This window comes from Equus przewalskii, chromosome 1 (assembly GCF_037783145.1).
Source record: "Equus przewalskii isolate Varuska chromosome 1, EquPr2, whole genome shotgun sequence".
Taxonomy (NCBI): domain Eukaryota; kingdom Metazoa; phylum Chordata; class Mammalia; order Perissodactyla; family Equidae; genus Equus; species Equus przewalskii.
This window is the reverse complement of record NC_091831.1, coordinates 182,603,565-182,620,341: the sequence shown is the minus strand read 5'-3', so window position 1 is coordinate 182,620,341 and position 16,777 is coordinate 182,603,565.

Genomic DNA, 16,777 nt, shown 5'->3' with positions numbered 1-16,777 from the left:
ATTCTATCATCTTTTGTTTGTCTGGGAAAATCTTCGCTTTCCTTCATTTTGGGAGGATAACTTTGCCAGATAGAGTACTGTTGATTGGCAGTTTTTCTTTCAGCACTTTGAATATATCATCCCACTGTCTCCTAACTTGTAAGTTTTCTGCTGAGAAATTCGCTGATAGCCAGATGGGCATTCCTTTATAGCTTGCACTCTTTTTTCTCTTGCTGCTTTTAGAATTTTCTCTTTGACTTTGATTTTTGACAGTTTCATTATAATGAGTCTTGGGGAAGATTACTTTGCTTTAAAATTATGGCGACCTATTAACTTCAGAAACTTGGATGTCTAATTCTCTTCCCAGGTTTGGAAAGTTCTCAGCCATTCTTTCTTTTTTTATTTTTTTTAAAGATTGGCACCTGAGCTAACAACTATTGCCAATATTCTTCGTTTTTTTCCATTCTGCTTTTTCTCCCCAAATTCCCCCAGTACATAGTCATATACCTTAGTTATGGGTCCTTCTAGTTGTGGCACGTGGGACGCTGCCTCAGCATGGCCTGATGAGTGGTGCCACGTCCATGCCCAGGATCCAAACCAATGAAACCCTGGGCCACCGCAGCGGAGTGTGCAAACTTAACCACTCGGCCACGGGGCCAGCCCTGCCATTATTTCTTTAAATCATCTTTTTGATCCCCTTCTCCCACTCTTCTCCCTTTGGAACTCCAATAACTCACACGGTGGTTCTTTTGATGATGTCCCGCAGGTCAGATAGGCTTTCTTCATTCTTCTTTTTTGTGATTCTCCTCTAATGGGCTAATTTCAAAGTTCCTATCTTCTAACCTGCATATTCTTTCTTCTGTTTGGTTATTCTTTTGTTGATGCTCTCCACAGCATTTTTAAATCTCATTCATTGAATTCTTCTACTCCAGAATTTCTGTTTGGTTCTTTTCAATGATTTCTATATCTTTGATGAGTTTCCCATTTTCTGTGTGTATTTTTTTTACTAGTTTCATTGAATTGTCTTTCTGTGTTTTCTTTTAATCACCATATTTCCTTGCAACAGCTATTTTGAATTCTTTATCAGGTAAATCATAGATCTCCATGTCTTTGGGCTCGAACACTGGAAGATTATTGTGATCCTTAAGTGATGTCACATTTCCTTGATTTTTCATGTTCCTTGGAGTTTTCCATTGCTGTCTTTGCATTTGGAGTAGTAGTCACCTCCTTAATTTTTACTAGCTTCCTTCAGGGGAGAAACACTTTCCCTCAGTCCTGCTAGAGATTCTGAGGTTTCTCAGACCTTGTGTGGATATACCTGCTTCATGCTCTTTGCTCTCTCTTGTGGCTGAATTCTTAAGCTTGTGTGTCTTTTCTTGACCCTACAAGCACTAGCCCAATGGCTGATGGCCTTTTTTTTTTGTTTTCCTGAAGGTGGTGCTACAGCTCAGGTTTGTGGTTTCTCCTGGCCCCACAGGCCCTGGCCTGCTTTCTGTGAGAGCTCCAGAGCCATCTACCAAAGCTCTGCTTCACAGCCACCCTCAGGAGTGTGCCTGGGGAGCCAGCTGCAGAGTGGGGGGGATCTGTGGGGAGGCACACTGGGTGCTGGGGTGTCTGCAGGCCAGTTGGGGGAATCTGTGAGTGATGTTTTCCCAGTGGCTTGTGGGTGGGCTTTGATTGGGTACAGAATGCAGGCAGCAGGGCCTGCATCCCTTTGATGCTCTCTTAAATTTTATCTGCCTCTCTCTCAATATTCTTCCTCCCACCAAGTCATGGAGCTGCTGACCTAGTACTCTGGCTGCTGCAAGAGGGAAATGAGCCTCTTTGGCCATGTCCCGTACAGCTGGGGAAGCTGGGCACTCACTAACCTGCCCTCCGTTTTCTCTGTGGAAGAAATCACAGGCTGAGGAGTCCTGGGTTAGCCCTAAGCTGGGCCAGCCTGGGGAGAGGTGACGTGGGCAGAGTCAAGCTGTCCCTCTTACCCACTCTAGTGATCAAAGCTTGTAAATTTTTTGGCTCCAATGGAATACTGGAACTTCTCCTCTGGAAACTGGACTTCCACAAAGGCTCTGTTGTCTGTGGGTGACTGCCCAATCAGTGTTCTCCAGGTCCTATTGGATCGTGGCCAAAAGGGCTGGAACTGATTCACAGGCTACTGCAGGGACCACAGCTGACACCAAGATCTGTCTGCCTATTACCCAATGCACAGGTGGGCAAGACTCCTCCCAGGTCCCTTCGCATATGGTATTGGGTCCCACAACTCCCACAGAGGTGCTCTTATTTGAGGAGAGATGCTGAATTTTTGTTGTTGAGGAGGAAACAAAAACAAGAGACATTTGGGGCAGGCCTGGTGGTATAGTGGTTAACTTTGTGCACTCCGCTTCAGTAGCCAAGGGTTTGCCAGTTTGGATCCCGGGCACAGACCCACACACCGCTCATCAAGCCATGCTGTGGCCGCATCCTGCATACAAAACAGGGGAATATTGGCACAGATGTTAGCTAAATGACAATCTTCTTTGAGCAAAAAGAAGAAGATCAGCAACGGATGATAGCTCAGGGCTAATCTTCCTCACCAAAAAAAAAAGAAAGGAACGTTTAATGCAAGCATGACGCTGACATCACTCCAAAATTCCTTGTGAGATTTAATCTACAGATAATCTGGAGTTGAGTGGATGTCTCAACAATATTGAGATTTCTAATCCATGGACATGGTTAGGTCTCCATTTATTGAGATCACCACACTTTTCTGAGCTCCGATATTATATTACATACTCCAATCTCTGTCCAGTTACTCCATTTCCACAGTCCTGGCAACAGGCAAGAGGAGGATTTTATCTGATCCAGACACATTTTCTCTCTAATATTCCAAGGATTTCTCACACCACCAGTAAATTTGACAATGTGTTTGGAAGGTCCCACGTTACCAACATTTTATCCCTCAGGGGGCTAAGTTCCCACTCGAGGGTTTCTGGAAATAGCAGAAGTGTTCCAAAGCAAGGTGTGGAGAAAGAGCAAGAGGAACAGGGAAGTCGTTACACGAATATATGGAGAGCGGAGCTATCCTGCCTCGAGGACATGACGTCAAGTGTCTAGCCAATGATCTGAACGAGCAGCATAACGTTTTTTTTGCATTTCTTGTCCACCTCAGTTTTTGCTTGAATGTTGAGCTTCTCTGTGGTTTCCAAGGAATCCAGTGACATCAAACCTCTACCGCCAGGACTCTTTCATAGACCTCAATATTCCCACTCCAATAGGGCAGTTCTCGAGGACTGCTGCTTTTCTCACACCCCTGAAATCCAAACATGCCTCTTTACCTACACTTAAACAATTTAGGGGGGCTTCTCTGCACCCTGGAGTTTTAGTTTTTATTCAGGGCAAGTCTTGTTTGAAGCGATTGTAGGCAAATTAGTTGATGCAGCTCTACAGCTGTGATTTTTCAGAAACTGCGCCATGGAATGAGGCGTTTTTTTTTCTAGCACTAGGCTTAGGGCTTGTTAAGTTTGAGTATATTCAGTGGTGGTGGGCCTACGGGTTGGTTTAGCTGCTTGTTCCAATTGAGGCTATAAAACAGACGCACAGTCTCCTCAAGGACAGAGGTTGTGTGACGCTTTTATACAAGGCGAGGACGGAAGGACTTTTAATGCCACCCAGAATTTCAAGGCTCATAATGGATTTGCTAAAATTATTAGCCTTTGGTAGCAGGACTCAGAGGAAAGAATTTGAGATGTTTGTTGTTTGTTTGTTGTGTCCTTCACGCAAGAGAACTCCCAAACACCCTTTCCCAGCTGGGAAGCAATTATGTTTTATGTCTCTAATTCAGACACTCATCTGAGTGTTGGCGGCATTAAGCCAAGGTAGCCTGAGTGAGCAGCCCTGGTCAGGAGGTCTGAGTTCCCCAGTCCTCCACCGCCTCCCCTTGGTGCACTGGGCTGCTCAGTCTCAGGCAATGAGTTTTATGGGATTTGCTGGGTCAAATGGTATTTTCTTGATTTGTGCTCATTGGGAGACGATAGTAGTTCCTGTCCCAGGTGCCTTAGGGATTTTTAAGATGTAGATTAAACACAAACCATCCTAAGAAGAATTTTGTGATTAACAAAGAGGAGAGAGTCAGAAACTGATGGACAGAAATAGGGAGATTTAGTATAAAAGCTAAAGGACATTAGCAGTTTCAAAGTGGGATTTTTAGGAACAGTGGAGCAGTGCAGGCACTGCAATGCACTAGAGTGTGATGGTTCGTTTTCTGGTTATTTTGGAGAGAAACACACTGAGGTGCTCTGGACAGAAGAAGTCCTCTGCCGGTCTGAACTGCCTTATGACACAGGTACCCTAGGAGTTCATTTCTGTCTCTCTTCACTTTCTTAATTCTTCTTTTAAATATAATGTAATTAAAATTTTATCCCAGTTAAGATGATGGTCTAATTTTGTGTGTTCTTCTGATTTTTCAATATTTTGGAGAATTTCATAATTTTTCCATAAGAATAAAATATGAAATATCTGAAACTTGTCTTATGAATTGTATAAACTTTACGTTTGTCTAAATAAAGTTATTTGTTGTACAAAAAAGACCAGGGAGTGTGAAGTACCACAGAGTTCCCAGTCCTCCTCTTTACTTGTGAGCTGGTGGGCTCCTGCGTTTTGAGAGTCCTGGACATTTATTCATTCTGCGGTGGACAGAGGAAAGGGAGAAGGCCTGTGCTAAAATGTTTCTCTGGGACTAGACCAACATGGGAAAGCCTGCCACAGTCAGCGACTGTTTCCTTTGTTTTCTGAAATAGTCACTATAAAGGGGCAAGGTTTGATTCCAGGACTCTGGTTTCCAGGGAGCGGTTTTCTGCAGACCCTCGAGCATTTCTGTTTGGACAGCACAAAATATTTAGCTCTGATAAATATTCAGGGCATGTGTTCCTCCAGCCATCTCTTTCAACTGCTTCTGTGTTGGGGAGCTCTAAGACCACCCTCATGCTTGATACTTTGCTAGGAGGACTCCCATGCTGAGAAATTCTGTCTTACTCATGGTTATGGTTTATTATAGGGAAAGCATATGGATCAAAATCAGCATGGCTCAAAAAGGCGCATGGGTGAAGCTGGAGAGAAACCAGATGTGTTTCCAGGTGCCCCTCCCTCTCGGGGCGCACACACAGGTGCATGATTCTCCCAGCAACAGATCGTGACAGTGTGTGTGAAGTGTTGCCAACCAGAGAAGCTCACACGGGGCCTTGGCGTGCATGGTTTCCCTCCGAGGTCAGCCACGTAGGTATGGAGCAGCTGTGTGACTGACCTTAGCTATTCAGTGTCTAGCTCCCTCTCCCCACCCAGAGGTCAAACTAATACAGGGTGTCCCAGGCCTCAGCCTTTCACCTTAAGTCGCACAGTCAGCATAAGCTATCTGGCCAATGGATAGCAGGTGGCCAAAGGAACTCAGGAGAATAAAAGCAGTCTCAGAATGCAAGATATTCTGAGGGGTCAGAGGTTACCTCCCAGGAGCTGGTCAGGGGCCAGTCCTCCTGGGGTCAGGACTCTCTTTGGAAAGCACAGGGTTCGAACATCCAGGACCTGATGCATTAACTGTTTTCTGCACAACTTCCAACCTGAAATTCCTGAGGGGCCAGTGTCACAGACTGACGACAAAGCCAAGCACAGCAGAACGCTTGCCATCTCCGCTCCCAAGTTTTTTCTTTCTCTTTTTTCTTCAAGCATAAACCATCTTCCTTCAGATCAAGGCAGCCTCTTTTCCTAGTTCTGCTCTGGCTCTCCAAAATAATGGCTGCTTTATTTTGGTGATAACCCATAAGAAGACAGAGATAATATTTATGTTTATTTCTCATTATTGGGATTTTGTATTGATGACTTTGATACAACTGGGGACACTGTCCTCTGCCTGGGACAGGTGCCGGAGAGCTCTGAAAGAATAACGTGATTGTCAGGCACACACTCAGAGAAGGTGTCTTGATGCCTTGATGTCTTGCATTTTCCTTTTCTGAAATCACATTTCAGTTTCTCCCTGTGTGGCAACGTATAAGGAGAGTTTTCACTCACTGTGCATAAGGAAAATTGCAATTTGGCCGAACCGTTATCCTAAATGTAGCAACTTCACAGTTATTATAGAAATAAGTTGGAAGTAAAAAGAAAGCTCACTGCCTCCCAGTGGAGGTGGTGTCAAGCGGGGCGTGGGTGCTGGGTTGTGTAACAGACATTGTTGACTGGAATTGAAGACTGCTATTAACTCGCTGGCAAGACGAATGTTTCCCGCGCCAAGTACGGCGGTGGTGCTTCCAGACACAGTGGCTTCTGAAGAGCAGAAAACAAACAAAAACAAACAAATTGTGTCTCTCTTATGGTAATGGAAATCAGGCTTTTTGGACCTTTGCATGTGTGTCTGTGTGTTTTGGGGGTGAAGGGGGAGTGCTTTACCACACAAACCTCCATTAAGCTCGCCTTGGTGCTCGTTGTCGTAGGGAAGCAGTGGTCTGGTTGATGGGAAGACCTGGCTCTCAGACTGAAAATCCAGGCTTCATTTCTCGGGAGCAAAGTCTATCTAATTTAACAATTCCAAGTTGTTCTGAAAGAGTATTGTGGACTCTCGAGGAAGCTTCTAGGTTTTATTAAGCTCTTGTAACTTTTATAATCAGTACTTAAATTATGAAAATCTCAAGAATTGTGTTAAATAATGCCAGAAAAAAGGAAATTGATATTATGGTGCTGTTCTCTGGTTCTGAGAGTTGGTTCTCAGTCCAGTTCCCTGAGGGCCGAGGTAGCAAGATTTCCTGGTGTTGTTTACTAGGGCTGAGAAGAAGCCTCAACTAGACTTTCAGGAACAGTGTATGTGTCCCAGAGAGTTCAGGGCCTTCTCAGGAGGCTGTATTTAAGAAGAAACTCCAGGACTTGCATATAGGATGCGATTGCTTAAGATCTAAGGCAGTTTCAGTCCCTAGAAACCATACAAACAAGCAGTGTCCTGAAGCTTTGCAACCCCTGAAAGGGGCTCCTCTCCACGGCCCTCTCAGATATTGCCATGGACGTCCACGGACAGCGAGGTCCTCCAGGCGAGCACAGCGGAGTGAGCCAGCTGGTAAAGGAACTCACTTCACCATCGAGGCAGTGAGTCCTTGCTATTCTTGTCTAACAGAATGGACAATGCTGGGAACCGCTAACCATTGAATATTGCTTCCCTTTCTCTCCTTTCCTAAATAGACATCATTTGTCATTATTCTGTTTTCCTTCTATGTCTGCAAATGGAGGTTAAATTAATCAAGTGGCCACAGATTGCTAGATCTGGAGGAACCACATTCAATCCTGATGGAAAAGTGTGTAAAATATTCAGAAATTCTGAGTTTACAAGAATTTGGATCATGTCTCTTGGGAAAATGCATTATTGGTCGTATGTGAATATTTGCATTGTGCTAAGTGAAGTAATTTTATATTTATATGTATGAGAAAAAGAATTGCAGTGTGCTTGGAGGTTAAGGGTGATGAATATAGTAGATACGTCCTAGGTTTTTTTGCCCAGAACCCATTTCCCCCTTTCTCTAAACAGATAATACCCTGTGTGCAGGTGGCAGGTAGGGAGGACCATTCTAGGTCCTGGTAGGGGGGCTCCTCCACTAGGAACCCACCTCCTCCCTCTATCGCAGGGGCGTGGAGTAGACTCAGGCCTGAACAGTCATGTTCCTGGTCACAGAGCTTGGTTCAGGAAAGGACGTGCAACCCCAACCAGAGCTTGGCGGAAATACTCTCTTTATGATGGGTTTGCTAAACTCTAAAGATCTGATTCTTGGGCTGCTAATGGCCATCGTGCTCCCACCATGCTCATCTCCTTTCTAAGGGATGAAGAGAACATAGGGTCCTGGAGAGACCACCTGAGTGCCCGTGTCCAGCCGTGCTTCAGGCCACATCTCCCTCTGAGCATTTGTTTGTATAAACTAGTGATTTTCCTTTTTGACTTAGGATGGTTTGAACTGGATTTTGATCTTGTGCAAGTGAAAGCGTCCCGGTAAATACAGAAATGGGTCTTGACTGATGTCTGAAACTGTTTTCTTTACTAAAAGTGAGTCAACAATACCTACCTGGCAAGATTGTTGTGGGAACTGAAAATGCAATGGAAGCTGGAACTGGAAGGCTATTTGACATTGTGTCCTATGAGTACATATATTCTCTAGCTAATATTTTCTTCCCTTTGTGTCCCAGGACTAAACAGTGTGGTAGCCCTCCATCTTAAAACACCCTTCTGTTACTCATCTGGCAAACAGAGCTGTCTGAGCATAACTCGTTTCCTCTTTCATCGTAGACTACTTTGCCTTCAGCTTTCACTGCTCATATACAGAATCTATCTAATCTCCCTCTCTCTATATATTTTCAATCTAATGATGCAGGACTTGAAGAAAGAACCTAAGATCCAAAGTACTTAACAACGTGTTACCAGATTCTGAGAAGGAAAACTGGTGATAATTGTCTAGTTAAGAACAAAGATTAAGATTGCATGGTGAAATAGTAAAAGGGATTTTGTCTTTTGTACTTAAACGCTTTTTTTCCTTTAGAATGTCAGAATCCAACCAAGAGACAGCCCTGTGGCTCTGTGGGCCACCTATTACCTCAATCAAATCTTCTAAAATGTCAGGAAATGAACACTTCTTATCCTCTAAGCTGTTCTGTAACTCAAGAATGCCACAGTGGGATCTTGACACCGAGAGGAACAGTCTGGCCTTTCCCTATTCCCCCCTCTCCTTGAAACCAAACTTCTACTCCAATGGCCAACATACTCTAAATTCCAAGATTTAGTTGTGTGTGTGTTTGTGTGTGTATGCTTTGATGTTGGAAATCCATTTATGTTTCAGATGGAGCATCTGGTAGGGCAAACATTGACAAGGAGTTGTGATAACACACATCCTTGTGTACATGCTTTGGTGGCAGACAATCAGATTAGAAGCTCATTCCATAGCAAGTCTCTAAAGGGATGAGGCACATGACCACTACAATTTGATAGGGAGAAGGAATCAGAAAGGGGGCTGAGCATGGGGTGCTGATGTGAGAGTTAATCTTTGCAGAGCCAGGGATCAGGGGGATGTGATGGAAGGAAGAAGGAAGGATGAGACTTGAGTGACGTGATGGTCAGCTGGGTACTGTGGCCCAAGGAGTCTAATGGGAAGCTCTTCAGTGCGCTTTGCAGTAGGCAGTGCCAGGCCACCGAGGTGCTTTCCTGGTGCCCATTGTGCCAACATTGGACCCCAGGTGGCAGCCAGAGTGCATCGTCTTTCTTGATACTATTTTCTTAATTCTTTAACCAGTCTGACCCTAATCACTATGGCCTCAGGCTTCTTTTATTTTGATGATCAGTAGCATTTTTTATTTAGCTCAAATATATCCCCTTTTGGATTACCTTTTTGAAGTGTTTGGATGATTGGGAAACTATTCAAGTCAGGCACCCTGTATTTCCTAAGAGAAAGCCTACTTTCTCTGTTTCCTTGTGGTCAGTCAGGGATGCAGGCCACTGGAGGCTCCACCATTTTCAACGCATGGCTTCCAAGACCACTCTGGTCATTCTTATTCTGGCCAGTACGAAGGGGAAAGACCAGAAGTCCAGGATCATAGAATTCCTCTTAAGCATGAGACACAGAAATTGCACACATTGGTTCTGCTCACATCACATTAACGGGAGCTCAGGAACCTGGCCTTTCCTCATCGCAAGGGAAGCTGAAAGTGCAGTCCCTACTGTGGTGCAGCCACAGCTCTGTGCTGTGGAAGAAGAGGAGGGCAGACTTTGGTGGATACCTGGCTGTCTATGCCACAGACAAGTTTGTGTAATTCCTTGAATCAGTCAAGGAGAACCATATTTTACATCGCAGACTCCCTTTTCTCCTCGACTTTGAGAAAGCTTGAAGCTGAATTTAGTGCCCTCTCATAGGAGCTCATTTTCATTTTTTGATATGTTTATTCATTACTCTGAACCGGCTTTTGGTCTCCCTTTTTACTTTTAATGGTCTTGTCTATCATACGTTTTAATATTTTAAGCCATCTTCAATCCTTTTAGGAAGGAGGTGGAATATAAATCATAAATGGGATAACACGATGCAGTAAGGAACTTGCCCAAAGAGCTGTGATGTAAGAAGACTAAAAATGTGACCATTCTGGCTAAATTCCAGCGGATGGGCTGCAGGAAGTGCAGGTAAGAGAGTTTCCCTGGAGGATGCTGCAGCCCTTCTTACGTTCCTGAGATGGGTGAACAGTGGGGCGCACAGTCCAGGCAGCCTAACGGTGAGGAACGGGGCGACCCTCAGTCTGAGAGGGAAAGTTGCCTATCAATAGATAGGTGTCTTCTCCCATCATCCTTAAGAATTACTCTGTGTTTTTTGTGCTACTAAATGACATACTTTAGAGTGTAAGAATCAGTTATTCAAGCATCAGCAATCACATCAAGATTAAAAAAAACTCCACAGGTTTTGAGCACCTGATGCTCTAAGTGTTTAGCACTCTGCTAATCTCCATGGGAGACGTAAAACACGGTTCCCCTCCTCAAGGATCTTCCACTCTTACAATCCTGAGAGCCATAACACATGACACTGCAGAGCGTTTCCATTCGCTCTTGTAAACCCCGCCCCTAGCCCAGGGCTTGGCACAGTTCTCAACAAGGAATGCTGAACAATGGACAGTATTTGGACGTCACTGAATGTTAAGCTGAAATTTGAAATAGGTGTTAGGACTCTCAGAAATAGGCAGGATTTCCACTGATGCTCTGGATTCCAAGGTTTTGCTTGTCTGCACTAAGAAAAACTAAAACTTGGTCACGAATTTGACAGGGAAATTCATGGTAAAACTCTGTTTAATAGCTCCTTCCAAATTTATTTGTCAATGGACATGCCTGTTTACTGCACTTATAACTGAGAAAGGGTATGTCCTACTCACATGGCAGCCCTTTTTCTAGGTGTTTTGGGACAATGTACAGACACCAAAGATGTGTGGCTACCTTGGACTTTGGGTAACAAAGGTATTAAGCTTTTAAAATATCTACCCGCAGGCATTATTAGAAGGTATGCTTAACATTTTATTAAGTTATAAGCTTTCCAAAATTGCTCATATTTTGAGCATTTTCCATTTTTGTTGATGGTTGTTTATCTATGTTTACTCTGCCTAGGTTCTGTCATATTTAAAAAAAAAATTTCAAATGCACTAAAAAGGTCTTTGAGTTATGTATAAAATCTGATGTTTGTTTCTATAGCTCTATGCTTATAACTAATATGTCCAAACATGTGTTCATGTGCTGTTTGTATGTGTACTCACAGAGCAAGGTCTAATGGTGCTTCTTGGAAATAGCAGTAGGGCAATTCCAGCCTTCAGTCTTCGACGCCTTGACTGAATGACTTTGGGCAGATCATTCTTTACCCTTTGGTGACAGTTGGAGTAATTTTTCATCACTCAACTGTATGTGGCATTGCTTCATTTGATGATCTAACTAACATTTCAGAAGCTTTCTGAACCTGGGGAAATAAAAAAAGTTAAATACAATTAATGATAGTATTCCTAGGCACAATAATCTTGTTTCTTGTGTTGGTAAGGGAATTCTTGCTTTTCACATCAAAGAGGTTTTGATAATGGAGTGTTTATTGATTGGGCCATAGATGTGAAGTAAAGCAATTGTCTAGGCGTGATAATCTATGCAACTTTCTACTGGAGAAGCAGTTCAAATGGAGCTTTAAGGAAATTCTCATTTCTCTGTACTATATGCAAGTTCGTTCACACTTCAACAACTAGGACTATTTCAAAGGCCCGTGTGGTAAACATATAGGAGTTTACAGTATCCATAAGAACTGTGATTTGATCTGACACTTCCCCAAGTAACTCGAGGACTTTTCTCTCCTTCCAGGGAAGCCTTGTGAGTCCTTTGGGAAGAAAGCATCAGGAAATCAAATAATCAATCCTTTCCCAGCCATCTATCAATATATATATACATCTTTGACTTTTACTTATAAAGTAATCTTTATGAACTATTTAGCCACAAATTTTCATTAGAAGATAAACCTGAAAATTTATTGTATTTTGAGAGATTTCTGTCTTCCAAAATCTTTGTCTAGTTGAGTTTTCCTTGGCTTGAGTTGTGTTTGGTATGGCACTCTGTGGATTAATTTCTCAGCAAAACGCTGTGTAAGCATTGAGCGAGACGGCACCTTCATCAGGTGTGCCACACACAGGAGACCCCGTTCTGTAGGGGCCTCTCAATCAAATCCAGTCTTTAATTCTCCCCCCCCGCCCTTCTTCCCTCCCAGCCTGCAGCAACATCTCCAGCCCCTGAACATCCTCTCAGTCCCACGTCCCCGGGTTCTTCCTGTCACAGTAATCTTAGTTTAGGTTCCCCAGGAAGCAGAGACTGGGGCACTGGGCCTGTGTGTTACTGCTTTATCAGGAATTACAATCCCAGGAAACAGGAATGAAGGACAGGAGAAGTGAGACAGAGGAGGAAGAAGAGCACAGATAAGGATGTGCTACGGAGCCAGCTGCTACCAGATGCAAGTGATTGCTTGATACTGAGGGCTGTCCCCTGGGCAGCCACGTAAATAGCTTCCCAGGACTCTCCATCAGAGGACAGAAAACATGCTGTTGGTGCCCCCCCCGACCCTCTTTACGGGGCCTGTCCTCCCCCCACCCCCACCTCCCCCCACTGCACCGAACTGCTGTGTTGGCTGCCAGGAGCTCCTCCCTGCCTCCTTCTCTGGAGCATGGCCAGAAAGTCACTGCACCACAAATTTAGGTCCCCAGCCCCAGGGGCAGCCAACAGCCCATGGCTGACTGACAGGAAAGTCAAAGGCCTGGCCCCTTGCCTCCACTCATGCCCCAGATTGCCCCATGATCAGACTGAACCTGGTCTCCTGCTGAGGTCGAATCCTTGCTTGGTTTCTTCTCCCGCCCTGATGTGCTTTCCTCACTCTCTTTCTCCTGCGAGCATTCCTTGAATAAATCACTGGGATATAAATTTTTGTCTCAAATTCTGATTCCTGACTTCAAAGGGGAAGAATTTGTCACTGGCTCCTGTCTTACTTGGTCCTCAGGAGATATCAAAGGGAAGAGAGGCACTGAGCTCAGGCATGAGGGGATGTGCTGTCAGGTTGCCCCAGGGTGGAGTCAGTAAGAGCCTATGTGGAGGTGGCTCACTGTGGCAGCAGCTGGAACAAGGGACAGATGAGGCTAAGAACATCTGAAATGGTACACAAGAGAAATCTGATACAATCCACCCCTTGGACCACTCACATCCTTTCGTGACATCTATCCTTCCCCCATCACAGTATTGGACCTCCAATACCGTGACAACACGATGCCCTCACTTGTCCCCCTGGAGGCAGGTACTAGTCACAGAGTTTCCTTCAAAGTGAGGGCGAACTGCATTCTCTGAGGCAAGAAGGAAAGTGAAACAAGCTATAGTCTGACTGCTGCAGCTGGTCCCGTGCCTGGTTTAATTTGAATTCCTCTCGCATGTGTTCTTTTTTTTTTTAAAGATTGGCACCTGAGCTAATATCTGTTGCCAGTCTTCTTTTTTCTTCTTCTTCTTCTTCCCAAAGCCCCCCAGTGCATAGCTGTATGTTCTAGTTGTGGGTTCCGCCGTGTGTTCTTGACTTCTCTCTCTCTTTACTAAGAGTTTGCCTGATCTGAATTGCCTGACAGAATGGCGCAGACATATTTCCCAAGGAGTCTGAGTCCTTGGTTGCCTTGTTCTTATTGGTCTGTGGTTGTCGCGATTGACAATTTGTTGTAATCACTGGGTGTGGAAGCACTGGAGATGCCCCTGGCTTCCTGATGTGCTGCTCCCTGCCCCATTGTTTAGCAGACACATGCACTTATCTTGGTAGTCAGGGTCCATGGTCTTTGCCAGTACAACCACTCATTTATTTTCTTCCTAGTCACCAGGAATGAGGGGGCCAAAGTGACAAGAGACAATGGTAAGTGTAGATGTGGCCCTTGGCAGAAACTCCCTGCATATGTCCCCCACCTCCCCAGCCTACATTTGAGGACCGGGACCTCTTAACCAGTCAAGGTGACTAAAGTTGCAGGGTTAGTAAGCACACCTCCTGCAAGTAGGTCACTGAGAGATGGTTTGAATCACCAGTTCCATTTTTACATCTTGGGTCACAGATGTGTATTCTAGCCTTTGCGGATACAGTCCCACATACCAGCCATTGTGTCTTGGATGACAACAACAGACAGACAGCAGTCTGAATGGCGTTGTCTCTAAGATGGTGCCTTAGTTATACCTTTGACAGGCCACCCCACCATTCTGTTCTATTAGGCTGGCTATGTCTAGATGATGGAGTTCATGGTAAGGCCAGTGGCTTCTGTTGTCTTCCACCCTCTGTCCTGCTTCATTAGCCGTATAATAGGCCCCTTGGTCCTGAGATAATATTGTTGAGGGGGCGTTTTAGGGTTTCCTATTAGGCTCTTCCTACTATAATTCTGTTATTCCACAGATAAGGGTATGTCTTTCCATCCTGAGACACAGGCATAGGAAGTAACTACACCCTGGGCCCAAAGACCTGTTGGACCAACTCTCAGATACAGTGGGGGAAACTTCATTGATCTGTTAGTTCCCACAAGCTCTCATCTCTAAACAGAAAACAATGATGGCATTTTGAATCCCCAGGTATTGCTCAGACCCTCTACCTAACTGTTTTTGAAAAACGTGGTTGTTCTCCATCCCCCAGTGCTTAGCTACCCTGGCACCGTGATCCTTTGGAGAAGCGTCAGGATGGTCTTTATAGCATGATTCCTGGCAGCGTTGGAGGATCCTTCCTCAGGGGACCTGGCCTCCTCATCTGGGAACCACATTTTTTTGTTGTGGTGGTTGATGCCACCCTTCTGCTGGCCAGCTCTCAATTTCTTGTTTATTATACAAATTAAGATACATCATAAAGCTGGTCTCGTGTCCATCCATTTTGCCAGGAACTCTATGATCTGCTACTCTTGCCTGAAATGGTGTATAAGAAGTTTCTGATACAACTTTTATCTTCCCTATAAACACATTTCTACAGTTCTCGATGGCCTTGGTTGATGGTGCCATTTACCTAGTTATGGACCATAGGAGTAGGAAATGGAAGAGTAGATGATGAGTTTAGTTTTTTTCATCCTGAATTTTGATGGCATACAGGTGAAGTTGAATATCTGGGTCTGGTGTTAGGGGAGGGGTCTGGGCTTAAAGATTTGAGAGCCATCTGGATATAGGAGGTAGTTGAAATGACGGAAGCGAAGGCTATCACTTAGAGAAAGATTGAGCTCTAAGAAAAGAAGAGATCTAAAAAAACCCCAGCTTGTAAATAACTCCCATTTCATCACTTCACAGAACCTTTTTCACCTTAATTAAAAGTTAACTCTCCCCAAGGACAGGACTTCCCCAGCACAACCCTCAAGCCCGTGTTCTTTGTCACCATGCTCTCTCACGTGGGGAACCTGAAATCCTCCCAAGGGATCCAGGATATTCTCCAAGAACTCAGCTGCTGCTTTCCTCTTTGTCTGGACCGCCTTCTTGAGCTCCTTCTTGTTCTTCTCTACTTTCCTTTACAGGAGATGTGGTTCTTCTTTCCTACCTCGACCCTGCCATCAGCAAGTGTTCCCGTGAATCATGCAACAACATAGCCTCAGGGATAGATTATATTATGTTCACTCATATTTGAGCCCCTCCCACTGGTGATGCTCCCTGTGGAAGAATTATACATCCCTGCTCTGTGGAACTGAGGCAGGGACACAGGACTTGATTTGGCCTGGAAAGTGTGAGAAGTTGATGAGAGCCACGTGTGAGGAGAAGCTTTGAGAGGTAGCTCATGGTTTCCCACAGTCTTTTCCTCCCTTTATAAAGATGGGGAATGTTCCAGATGGAAGTTCCTTGGTCAGCATGCACCACAGTGTATTGGAGCAGAGCCTTCTCTGCTCTGAGATGGACATGTAATCTGAATGGGAAATAAACCATTACGATTATAAATTAGAGATTTTTGGGTCATTTGTTATTACAGTATGACCAATCTGACCAATACCTTCTCGGAATTGCAGATTACCTCAATTCCAGTAATTTACGCTCAAGGTCACATCCAGATGTTTATCAGCGTCTGGATAATTCCAGCTCTAACATGTGAAACGTTGCTATGCGAATCTGGAGTCCCTAGCCTTTTATTCCCCTAGCTCTCTCACTGTCTGTCTTTGTACTTGCTCTCAGGCCTTGTCCCACTTTACACACACTCCGACTCACCTTTTTCCTCAGCCGCTACTATGGCAAACTTTTGGTTAGGATTTGGCAGAATTTCTGAAAGCACAACGGGGCAGCAGCCCTTCTCATGTCTTGCTTCACTCACCCTCGCTTGCTGCCCCATGACTTCTCTGATGCTGCTGCATGGGATCCTCTACGGAACCTGCTTGTCACTCATGCATGTGCAAGCTGGAAAAGTGATGGAATTAATGCCCTTGGGGTCACCCTTGACCAACAGCATCTGAAAGTACAGGGAAAACACTTTACCCTTTTGTTCCCTGAGTGAACGGTTGTGGATACATTTCATAGTGCTCAGAAAATCAGGCGGGATCAAGCACCAGTTATCTGTATCAGCAATTGACTTGATAACACGTCCTCATATTGACTTTCCTTTCTTCCCTGTTTCTCATTCTGGTTCCCTGTAGTTTCTTAAATAAACTGTCTACAGACACGCCTTTGTCTCAGGCTCTGCTTCCAGGAAACACAGAGTATGATGATTTTCATCATGCTCTCTAGACGATCCATCCCTCAATTTTCTCCTTAGTGCACTGTCCACTCTTGGCTTCATTGTCTCCGAATATTGCCTAG